Genomic DNA, 12203 nt, shown 5'->3' with positions numbered 1-12203 from the left:
TGGCCCTGGCTCCAGGGACAGACCCCCGCATAACCCACAACTAGGGGTATCATATTTTCCCAAAGGGGAAACAGGATATCCCCAGGCTGGTCTGAGCTCTCCCCCTCTGACCGCCCCCCATGGGACTGGCCCAAGCCCTCCCTGCCTCCCACCCACACAGGGCCGGGCTGAGGTCCCCCTCACAACTGCACCTGGGGCTGGCCTGAGGGCACATACACACACACACCTGGCATGCCGGCAGGCCTCCGAGCCCCCATGCTGCCCGTGAGCCCCCTCCCACCTCCATGGCCCCCTTTCTATCCACGTGCGTGGCTGGTGGTCTGAGCCCTCCCACTGTCTACGAGGCTGGTAGTCCAAGCCCACCTGCCACCTGCCCATGGGACCCCCCGAGGCTCCCTGCCCCCTTGCACGTGGGATGGGGCGGCTGGCCCAAGCGGCTCTCCCTAGCCCTCCATCCAGCACAGGGCCCCACCCCACCTGTTCCTCTGTGCCCAGCTAGGGGTCCCACCCCACTTGTTTGACAAAACTGGGCCACTGTCCCGTTTGCTCTTGCCAACTGATGAGAGTTGGGACGGCAGGGACAGGATCTAATAAAGGGACTGTCCCGGCCAAAACGGGATGTACGGTCACCCTACCCACAGCAGACCCCCAGGGACCTGGGGTCCCCACTTTGGGAACTACTGCCCTAGTCAATGTAGGGGCCCCATTCTGCAGGAGTGACTAAGAGCATCAGGATCAGGTTCCTAATCAGCTGCCTAAAGGCTTGTGGGTGGGGGAATTGGCAGGCAACCCGGTGTGGGGGAAGAACACAGCCACACGCTGGCTAGGAGGGAGGAATCGGTTGTTATCCTGCATGTCCATGTGCGCTGGTTCCCTCCCCCACAGGTGCTGCAGCAATGGGAACCATGGGCCTGTTCCACACCACGGCTCCAGGGAACAGCCCCAGCAACAGACTCCTGGGCTCCTGGCCAGCAGTTCAAGGCCCCCAGGGGTAGCAGCTGCTTTGGAGCTGGTGATTGTAGCATTTACCTTGGCATGATGATGATGATGATGATGAGCTTTTTAATTACAGGCCCAGGTCGTGGTTTTCACTTGCTAGGCCTGGTGGGAAAAGCAGGGGAGTCACCTTTACTGGGGCGGGTTTAAATCAAGCAAAGCAAAACAACCTGAGTCATTCCAACCTCCACTTACCGTATATCCCCAGGTGTCTCACCGGGCCCCAGCCGCTGCTGCCAATGTGGCCACTCCCATTCTGTGGCACACACACTGGAGGGAGGGAAGGAGGAGGCCGTCAGAAGCTGACAAGGGGCATGGGTAGGTAGGCAGGGCCAAGGTGGCTTCGAGAGGAACCCACCCAAGTCAAATAGCCTTGCAGCAGATATTGAAGACAATACATTCTTTGATGACCAGCCTTAGGGAGGGAGTTTCACACAGAGGGTCGAAACTCTTCATGGCCTCCAGATGTAGCTGAAACCTGGAGAGACGGGGCAACATCACCGTGGGGCTGCAGAGGGGTGAGAGGACACAGCAGTTCCATGCCACAGAGAGGAAAATTCCCGGTGCAGGGGGACCAGTTTCTACCTGAAAGTGATTTAGTCATTTATTTCAAAAGACTTGTCAGCAAAGACTTGAAAATGGCCTGATTATATTGTGTTATTTTGACAAATAAAATATGCAGAATTTTAAATGATTGTGTGCAGACTTTTTAGGCACCTAATTCCCCCCCGGAGTAAGAGACACCCAGGTCTGTTGTGTTCCACCCACCCCACTCTTGCAGAGCTCTGGCAGGATGTTCAGTGAAAACACACTCACCTAATGGGAAGGAGAGTTTGCATCATCAGGGCAAACTCTCATTGGCGGGGTGTACCCTGAGGGCATGACACAAATCTTAATGGCTTCCAAGGAGTTCTTTCCCATACACCTCAGATATATATGGTCCCTTCACATGTACACTAACAACCAGCTTAAAGAGATACCATGGTGCTGGATGCAATAGATAGATAGCTAATGTCACTTCCTATAGGCCTTATCTTCACTACTACGAAAGCTGTGTTTTTTACCTTGTGTAACTAACACATATGAGCTGTTCCAAGGGGCAAACACAATGGAGCCAAGACCCACAAGATAAACTAGGAAAGATTCACCGGCATAGGGCTGACCTCAGCTGTTTAGTGCAGGATGGGGGACTGGCAGCCGGGACTCCTGAGGTCTGTTCCTAGCTCTGGGAGAAGAGTGGGGGTCTAGTGTATATGGGGGGTGGGGACTGGCAATCATGGCTGCTGGGTTCGGCCACTGACTTGCTGTGTGACTTTGGAGACTGTGCCTCGGTTTCCCCTTCTATAAAATGAGGATAATGACCCTGGTCCACCACGCTGTGGCACTGGGGGGTACCCCTGGTACAAGCTGCCCTGGCCCTCACCCATTTCTTTGTCTGCATTTCAATTCAGAAATGATTGAAACTGACTAAATCCATTTTTTCTGTATCCCAACCAAATCGTTTACATCTTCAGGGCTGGGGGGAGAGGCAGGGGCCCCCTGAATTGCCCTCTCAAGCTGCCATGAACCCAGTGAAGGAGCCATAAGGACAGGCTGGGGGGGGGGCGGGGGGAGGGAGCAGCACCCAGCACGCTGCGGACAGGCTGACTCAGTGCATGGGGGACAGAACCCCCCCGGCTCCCTCGCTTCCCTTCCTCTCTGTTTGCCTCCTCTGTGCCTCCTCCCTGCTGCTGCCCCAGTTTGGGTGAATGTGGGGCAGGCAGCTGGGCCCCTGCCAGAGGTGTCCGATGCTCCAGCCGTGCCACCTCCCAGCCTCTTCCTGTTCCCAGGCACCAGGGCACAAGCCTCCCTCTGGCCTCACGGGCTGCAGCCCCGGCCTCACGCCAAGGGGGTGGAGTGGGGGTGTCGGGCCTGGCTGGAGACCCAAGGGATTCTCTGCAGGGTGAATGCTGGGGATTTGGATGCAGCTGATTTGGCTGTGATGGGCTGTGGGGGGAGGATCAGGAGGGCACAGCCTGTGCCCAAGCCAGAGGGCAGGGTCAGCCCCCACACAGGCCAGATCTGCCAGCTGACAAGGCCTTTCAGGAGAGTCCGTGCGGCGGGAGCAGGGAGGGGCACCTCGGGGCAGGGAGCCTGGGCTGCGTTGTGTGGCGTGGAGGCTCAGGCTGTAGGTGCTCCCCCAAAGCAGCTAGGCCTGAGGGAAGAGGCAGCTCAAAGCCCCAGTGTGCTTCACAGGTGTTCATCACTCCTCCTCCTGACACTGCCCCTGCTGACCTCCCCCCCAGAACAGCCGCCCGCCCAGAGTGTGGGGGGAGGAGGGGCGGCCACCCGGCCCGCTTCTCTCAGGATCGGCCCTTTTCTGACGCACCTGTCCTGGAAAACCTGCCCAGGTGCTCAGTTTCTGTACCTCAGCTGCGGCAGCCCTGGCGGGGCCAGCCAGGACAGTCCAGAAGTGCCGCTGCATTGGGATGGACCTGGGGATAAAATGCTGCTGTGCAGGAGGCCGATCTGAACGGTCAGCTCCATTGTTCCTCCCCAGCATGCTGCGCACTGACACCTGCCCTCAGACTGTCCATGGGCAGCCCAGGACTCCGGGAGCTGAGATGGGCGCAGGAGACATTGGCAAGGGGAGGCCGCCCCGTGCGCCAAGTGGGGTGGGGAGAAACAGACTGTGACTCTTGGCTACTCCCAGTTCTCACCGTGGGTCTGCAACTCAGCTTGTCCCTGGAGAATGCACCACCGCACACAACCACGAGGGCCCTGCCATGGCTACACCACTGCAGCGTAGCTCTGCTGGCATCACCCCATGGTGTAGACACAGCCTGCCGCAACAGAAGGGGGCTGTCCATCAGTGTGGGAACACCCACTCCCCGAGCGAGTGTAGCTAGGTCCAAGGAAGCCTTCTTCCATCAACCTAACTGTGTCTACACCGGGGTTAGATCAACACAGCTACGGCACTCAGGGGGGTTGATTGTCTACACCGGGATTAGGTCGGCATAGAGACAGTGCTGACGGGGGTGGAGTGGCTACCCCAAGGGTTAGGTCGGCATAGTGACAGTGCTGACGGGGGTGGAGTGGCTACCCCAGGGTTAGGTTGGCATAGCAACAGCACTGACGGGGTGGATTGACTACATCGGGTTTAGGTCAGCATGGCTACAGCACGGTAGTTATCAACGGTTTGCTGTCCAACTGGGAGGGCGTCTCTAGCAGCATGCCAAAGGGGTCAGTCCCGGATCTGGTACTATCCAATATTTTTATTAATGACTTGGATAATGGAGTAATGAGTTTGCTTATAAAATTTGCAGATGAGACCAAGCTGGGAGGGGTTGCAAGCACAGGGCAGGTTTAACATTCAAAATCACCTTGACAACTTGGTGAATTGGTCTGAATTCAACAAGATGAAATTCAATACAGACAAAGGCAAAGTCCTTCACTTAAGGAGGAAGAATCAAATGCACCGCTATGAAATGGGGACTAACTGGGCGAGGCCGTCGTACTGCTGAGAAGGATCTGGGGGTTAGAGTGAATCACAAAATGCAAACAAGTCAACAATGTGATGTAGCTGTGAAAAAAAGCTACGATCATTCTGGGGTGTATTAACAGGCATGTTGTATGTAAGCCACAAGAGGCAATTGTCCTGCTCTATTCAGCATTGGTGAGGCCTCAGCTGGAGTGCTGTGTCCAATCCCAAGCACCACAACCTAGGAAGGATGTGGACAAAGTGGAGAGAGTCCAGAGGAGAGCAACAAAATGATCCAAGGTTTAGAAAACCTGCCCTGTGAGGAAAAGGTTACAAAAAACTGGGCACGTTTAATCCCGAGAAAAGCAGACCGAAGGGGGACCTGAGAACAGTCTTCCAATACGTTAAGGGCTGTTATAAAGAAGACATGGATCAATTGTTCTCTATGTCCACTGGATGTAGGACTAGAAGCAATGGGCTTAATTGGCAGCAAGGGAGATTTAGGATAGATATTGGGAAAGCTTTCTAACTCTACGGGGAGTTAAGCTCTGGAACAGGCTTCCAAGGGAGGTTGTAGAATGCCCTCGTCATTGGAAGCTTTTGAAAACAAGTCGGACAAATGTCTGTCAGGGCTGGTCTAGGTTGACTGGATGACTTCTCGAGGTCCCGTCCAGCCTGACAATTCTATGATTCTTTAGCTATGGCGCTCAGATAGATGGATTTTTCACACTCCAGAGCTCCATTGCTGTGGTGACTTAAATTTTAAGTGCAGACCAGGCCTAAGACCACTACTCTCAGACCCAACTGAGGTGGCCCTGGTTCCCACTGGGAGTGAGGGCCGGGGGCATTCCATAACTCTCATCTAGATCCTGCTGCATGGGGAATCCCTGAGCAGCTCAGACAGGGTACCTCCGCCCCAACCTCCCATCCTCTTGCCCCATAGGCCTGGCACCAAGCTGCAGCCATCTGGTGTGTGCCCATGAGGAAGATGGATGGGCAAAGCACCCCCTGTTTGGACTAGAGTCAGCCCAGTGACTCCACAGCCAGGGTCGCCTAGCCAAAAAGCCTGGGAAGTGAAAAGACAAGACATTTTAAATTGCTAGTGATCTGAAGGGGGCTGGCAGGATCACAGAGGTGGGGAATGGGATCTGGGGGCACTGACTCTGATCCAGCCCCAGGAATGGGGATTGGTTGGCTCATGGGATGGGGAATGGGATCAGGGCCTTGCCCCTCTGGGGCACCGGCTCTGCTCTGGCCCCAGGTGAAGGGACTGGCTGGCTCTAGAGGGATCAGGAGAATGAACTGCAGGGCCATTTTAAATGGCAGGAACAGATAACTTCCTGACAGCTGTTTGGTGGCCTGCATGAAATGAGTTTGGTGGGCCTCAGTTCTTTCCCCACAATCGGTATTAGTTGGCCCTGCATTGGCAGCATCAGCAGGGAAGCCCAGGAATGAATGGAGCTTGACGACTGACACCCGTCTCAGCCCTAGAAATGGGGGTTCATTACACAGAGTGGAGGACAGGCATGTGCACTGTAACATCTGTCCCAGTGTTTACATGGTGCTCGGCACTGCAGTGTCTGGCATACCCCAAGAAAGCAAACCAGCCGATCTTACTGAGGAGAGGGGTCACCCTTGCCCCTTCCATGGGATTTCATTGGCTCTCCAGGCTGTGGGCTAATGTCTTTCCGGGTTAATCTCTGCAGCTCTCCACAGCTTGCTGGGCTGCCCACACCCACCTGAGCCCTCCTGATCATGGGCACCTGAGCAGTGCTGCTGGCTGGTTTGGCCCTTAGAGACACGAGGGCTTTGTTTTCCTCTCTACGTCCAGCGCTGGCTCCTGATCTTCCATGGACCATTGGTTCCTGACCCATCCCTTCATGCACCAACAAGTTGATATCACCCTTCAGTCCAGCCTTCCCACCCCCACAAACCCTGGCCTGTCCCTTTGCTTCCTATCACCCCCAGTGCCCTCCTCCTACCCCCTTGATTCCCAGCATCCTCGTGGTCTGGATTTCCCACCAGCGTGGGACTGTGCAGCACCCCGAGTCTAGCAAGATGGCTCTCCTGGGATGAGCGGTTCCTGGAGCCCACCCCCCTTACACAGCTAGAGGGCAGGGCTGGAGGTGGGGCGTGCGGCTGCCCAGGCAGGACCTTTGCACCTGACCGGTAAGAAGTAGCTCCGGGCCCCCTGTGGAAATGCATTCAGCTCACAGCAGGATCATTACGTGCTGACGTAGTGACAGGGTAGAGGGCAACACTGGCTCTTCTGCCCATCACAAACTGGTGTGCGGGGAGGCGGGAGCTGATTCTGATCTTGCCGGGCTGTCTGACATTCCTGCAGCCCAGATCTAGCCCAGCCCCACACACAGGGAGCTGAAGGGTGGCAGTGCCCCAGCACCCCACGTGCCAGCCGCCAGCCTGGAACACAAGGAGCAGGAGCCTGGGTGAGGACGAGCTGGCAGGGACGTGATGGCCGGGGCTCAGTACCGGGGCGAGGCGCCCTACTCCTCCCCCCTCCCCCCCCACTGGGCGAGGCCGCTCATGGCACTGCAGGTGACTGGGCGTCCCACTTTGGGGCAGAGAGTGGGAGAGAACAGGGCGAGGCCAGCCTGGGAACGGGGCACTGCCCCACTCAGTCAGAGGGAGAGGAAAACAAACCAGCAACACCACACCCAGCTCTGCACCCAGCTGGACCTCGGGGGGCAAAGCGCCCTGCAGAGGGGCCCAGCTGGCCTAGATCAGCCCCACTGCCCAGGAAACCTGCCCAGCCCGGCCAAGGAGCATCCCTATCTACTCAGGCCCCCAACTGTGGGTCAGCCCCACACTGAGCTGGGGCAGTGCAATCTGCCCAGGGCCATGACTGGCATGTGGGGGGCAGGAGGAGCGAGGCTGTCCTGTTCTTCCTCCTCCTGACCATGGGGGCAGGGGTGGTCATTGAGAGGAGCTTCCCCCCCCCCCACGCATGATCCTGGGGGGGTCTGAAAGTTGGGCCAGCAGGGGAAGGGAGAACAGCCAGCAAAGCGGGGCTGGCACCAGTATCCAATTGCCCCCTGCCCTTCTTTGCAGTAGCTCAGCAAGACTTGTCCGCCCAGCCCGGTGGGGCAGGGGAGATACCGGCCTGACCCCCAGCTCCCTGGGGTCAGTCCCTGTGCTCAGGCAGGAGCTGCCAGCGCCTCCCAGACCAGTCCGACGGCACCTGAGCACAGCACTCCCAGCCCTCGCCTCTGCCTGGGGACACTCCCAGGTGATCAGGTGGTGCGAACTGTCAGGCAGGTTCCCAGCTGCAGCAAACCAGCCGGCTCCCTCCCCAGCCCTGTGCCACTAGCAGGGACAAGTCTGAGCTCAGCCGGCCACACAGGAACCCGAGACTAGGCCAGGCACCGCCCAGCGAACTGGCCAGAGCTCATTAGGGCAGCAGTGCTCGGCCAGGAGGCTGCTTGGCAGGCCAGGTGCCATGCGCTCTGCTCCCAGGGTAGGGGGGGCCCCATGCAGTGGCGTAGCCAGGTTCTAAGAGGAGGGGGAGCAAACATAAAAAAGGTGCCCCCCTTGGCTCCTCCTCCGGCCGCTCTGCACCCCCCCCCCCCTTGGCTGGCTCCTCTGGCCCACCGCCCCTCCCCCCCCATGGCTCCTCCGGCCGTGTCACCCCCATGGGCCCCCCCCTCGCGCCTCCGGTCGCACCCGCTGCCCCCCCATGGCTGCCAGCCATGCTGCGGGCCGCCAGCCCGCGCGCTCCCCCCCCCCGCTCCTCCGGCTGCACCCACCGCCCCCCCATTGGCTGCCGCCGTCCACCATGCTGTGTCCTCCCTCACACCTCTGGCTGGGCCGCCCTCTCCCCATGGCTCCTCCAGGCGTGCTGCCCCCCCTTGCCCGCAGGAGCCCAGCGCCGGCCCGGTAGGCCAAGCTTCAGAGCGGAGCTTGGGCCCCGCCCGCTGGCACCATAGTAACCCCTAACTAAGGCGCGGCTTTTGGAAAATGTGCTGAGGGGAAACGGCTGCTTCCCCTGCACTCCGCTAGCTACGCTACTGGCCCCATGGAAGCCCACAACAGGGGTTTGGAGTAACTATGAGCCTAGAAAATGAGCCGAAATCAGGACTCCTAGGTGCTATTCCTGCTTCTGCTACTGATGCAGTGTGATTGTGTACAAGTCCCGCCACCGCTTTGTGCCTCGGTTTCCCCAGCTGTACAGTGAGGATGGTGCAGACCTGCATCCTGGGATGGGAGCGTTAATGCCACTTATCCAGCCTGAATCTGGCAATCAGGAGCCGCTGCTGGTGGGACACTCTGGCACCAGCTGAGCTCTGCCCCCCAAGATATGGGATTTCCTCATGCGTAAGCCCTGTTGACTCTGACCCTATACCCCCCGCAGGGGGGAGGCCCTGACCCATGAGGGCCAGGCTAAACATTGCTGACTGGAGAGGTTCAATGCGCTGAGCGCCTGTGCTTGGGAGCCAGGGGTCAGCCTGCAAGCTCACGCTAAAGACCAGCAGCATCTGTGACCTGGGCCTGTGGCTCCAGTACCTCCTCCCACCCACACTGGTTTAACCCCCCAGGGGAGAAAGCAGAGCAGAGCTCCAGCGGGACCTTCCAGCCGGACGCCCTGGACCTTATGGCCAATAACACCCCTGGCCACCCGGCTGCTGCCGCCAGCCCCATGGGGCTCTGTTGCAACGGGGCTGTGTGTATCTTGGGTTACGTGGATGGCTCTGCTGGGGGAGGGGGTGTCTGTCCTCACACCTAGCAGGGGCCCAGGCCCTGGCTCCAGCATTCAGGCCATTGTTTTCTAATGGGGTGGGGAAGGAGGAATTCTCTTCTCCTTTATTGGCAACCTGCAGCCATGGACCACAGGACTTACTAGCCCTGTTAACCCTTGTGCTGCTGAGCACCAGTGGTGACCTTAAAGGGCCAGCGCCTCGTGTCAGCCAGAGGCGAGCAGTGGGGTGTTTGCACATTACAGAGGGGGTCCAGGGCTGGAAGGGAAGGGCGGGGGGATTGTTATAGATCGGCCAGGCTGTTAACAGCTTCAGCCTGGACTGTAACCCCTCAGCTGTGGTCCCACAGCACCTCCACAAGTGCAGAGCTGTGACATCAGGCAGATGGAGGTGCAGAGTAAGCGGGGAGAGCATTGGACACAGGAGTCCTGACCCCCAGTCTCTCCTTCCTGATCCATGACTAGACCTCTTGAGCACAGACCTCCCGTCACCTGCCCTCCCCATAGACCACACTCCTTAGCAGCCCTCCCTGGATTCTCACTCCCCTCCCACAGGCAGAAATAGCACCTAGGCAGGCCCTGCTCTAACCATAGACACCACTGCCATAGCAATAAGTACATGGGAAACTTGGGTTCTCCCCCTCCCCAGGGCCTGAGGTCAGGATTCCTGGTGGGGTGGAGGAGAGTTGGAGGAGCCAGGAGAGCCGGCTAGCAGCCTCACTGCTGAGTTCTTCCAGCAGGCGGGGGGTCCCTTCTCCCAACATGCCTGCAGGAGAATCCCAGGGAATGGAGCCCCGGCCCTGACGCGGAACTACCCCTGCAGCTCGCTGGCAGCATGGAGACAGCTGCCCTGGTGGGGTGGGGGCACAGCTGCAGCCATTGTTCTGGGCACAGCCCCTGCTGTTAGATGTAGGGTGACCATATTTTCCCAAAGGAAAAGGCACCCCGCACAGGGCCGGCCCGAAGCCCCCTGCCACCCGCCCGCGTGGGAGCTGCTCTCCCGAGCCCTCCCTCTGTTCCGCTCAGGGCTGGCGATGCCACTCTCCAACCTCCACCTGCATGTTCCTCTGCGCCCCGTTAGGGTTTGTGCCGCACTTTTTTTTGCAAAACTGGGCATTTGTCCTGTTGGCTCTCACCAACGGATGATCAGTTTTGCCTAAAAAGTCGGGATGGCTGGGACAGGACTTAAAAAAGGGACTGTCCCAGCCAAAGCAGGACGTATGGTCACCCTACTTAGGTGATGCACCTCCCCGGAGAGGCCACTAACCCCCTTCTGCACAGGCAGGAGCCAATCCCCCCTCATGTCCTGGCAGGATATTCTCTCCCCTGTCACCTTTCTAAGGGACAGCTGCATCCTGGGCCCTCCAAAGCCAAATGCACCTCCTGGCTGCAGCCAGCCCCTGGGGGCTCAAGGCCTCGGCATAGCCTGAGAAGGGCAGACGCCCATCTCCATCTCCCGACCCTGCGGGGATAGCCCCCTTTCAATCCCGCCACTGGCTCCCAGCTAAAATGTTGGCAGTTCACATCCACTGCGTAGCTGTTCTTTGTCTGTTCTCTCTCTGTTACAAATGTAAATCTCATTGCCAGTCTGGATTTGTCTAGCTTCAGCTTCAGCTTCCAGCTCTTGGGTCGTGTTAGACTTTTCTCTGCTAGGCCAAAGAGCCCATCATTAAGTATTTGTTCCCCCTGTAGGTATTTATAGACTGTGATCAGGTCACCCCTTGACCTTCTCTTTGTTAAGCAAAATACATGGAGCTCCTGGAGTCTGTCACTATCAGGCAGGTTTTCTTTAATCATTTAATCATTCTCGTGGCTCTTCTCTGACCCCTCTCCAATTTGTCAACATCCTTCTTGAATTGTGGGCACCAGAACTGGACACAGGATTCCAGCAATGATGGCAGCGGTGCCAAATACAGAGGGAAAATTACCTCTCTGCTCATACTCAATATTGCCCTGTTTATGCAGCCCAAGATCACAGTAACTCTTTTGGGAACAGCTTCACACTGGGAGTTCATGTTCAGCAGCTTATCCACCATGACCCCCCAAATCTTTTCTGAGACACTCTTCCCAAGACAGAGTCCCCCAGCCTCTAGGTCTGGCTTATTTCTTTGTTCCTAGATGTATAACTTTATTAAAATGCATATTGCATGCTTGTGCCCAGCTCACCGAGTGATCCAGACCACGCTGTAGCAGTGACCTGTCCTCTTCACTATTTATCACTCCCCAAGTTTTGTGTCATCTGCAAACTTTATCAGGGTTGAGTTTATGTTTTCTTGCATATCATTGATAAAAATGAGCATAGGGTTGAGAATTGAGCCCACCAGAAACGCCCCTAATTCCCCATTTACATTTTGAGAACAATCCGTTACCCAGCTTTTAATCCACGTAGTGTATGTATCTTTCTAGCAGAGGCCAGGGACTGCCCAAAGGCCAGAGGGGGTTGGTGAGCTGGGTAGGGTCAGTCGCATTGGGGCAGTATGATTACAGCAGGAGTTTGCACAAATGTGGCTGCCTGTGTGGAGTTACACTAGGGCAAGGAAAGACCCATTTCCAGTGCCAGGAGCCAAGCAGCCCCCTCTCCAATTCAGGGGGAGCTGAGGGTGCTGCCCTGCCCAGCACTGTCAGACTCCTCCTCCACTACAGATTCCCAGAAGGGCCCATTACAGCCTCCAACCTGGCCCTGCCTAGCAGGGCAGAGAACCACCCTCGTCCCCATCTCACGGCTCATTTTGGAGCACTCGCCCCTGGGAACTTTCCACCAGCTTCCCCAAGGTGATGGGAAATTGTCACTTCTTACGCTGGACATTTCTGTGTCCCAAAACCCTGAGGCAGCAGAGCAGGTAAGCTTGTGTGTGCTTAGCGGCAGCATAGGCCTCTGAGGCAGGCCCCTGGATTCCAGCAGCCCACCCACCTGTCATGCATTCTCATTTAGCAATGTGCAGGGGGCAGGGGACACAGCGCCCTAACCACTCCTCATATCCCCCCGGCTTGAGCCTCCGGGTTCAGAGAAAAAATGTCCCCTTTAGCTTAAGCACA

Source organism: Trachemys scripta, chromosome 2 (genome assembly GCF_013100865.1).
Source record: "Trachemys scripta elegans isolate TJP31775 chromosome 2, CAS_Tse_1.0, whole genome shotgun sequence".
Classification (NCBI taxonomy): domain Eukaryota; kingdom Metazoa; phylum Chordata; order Testudines; family Emydidae; genus Trachemys; species Trachemys scripta.
This window is presented reverse-complemented; position numbering follows the sequence as displayed.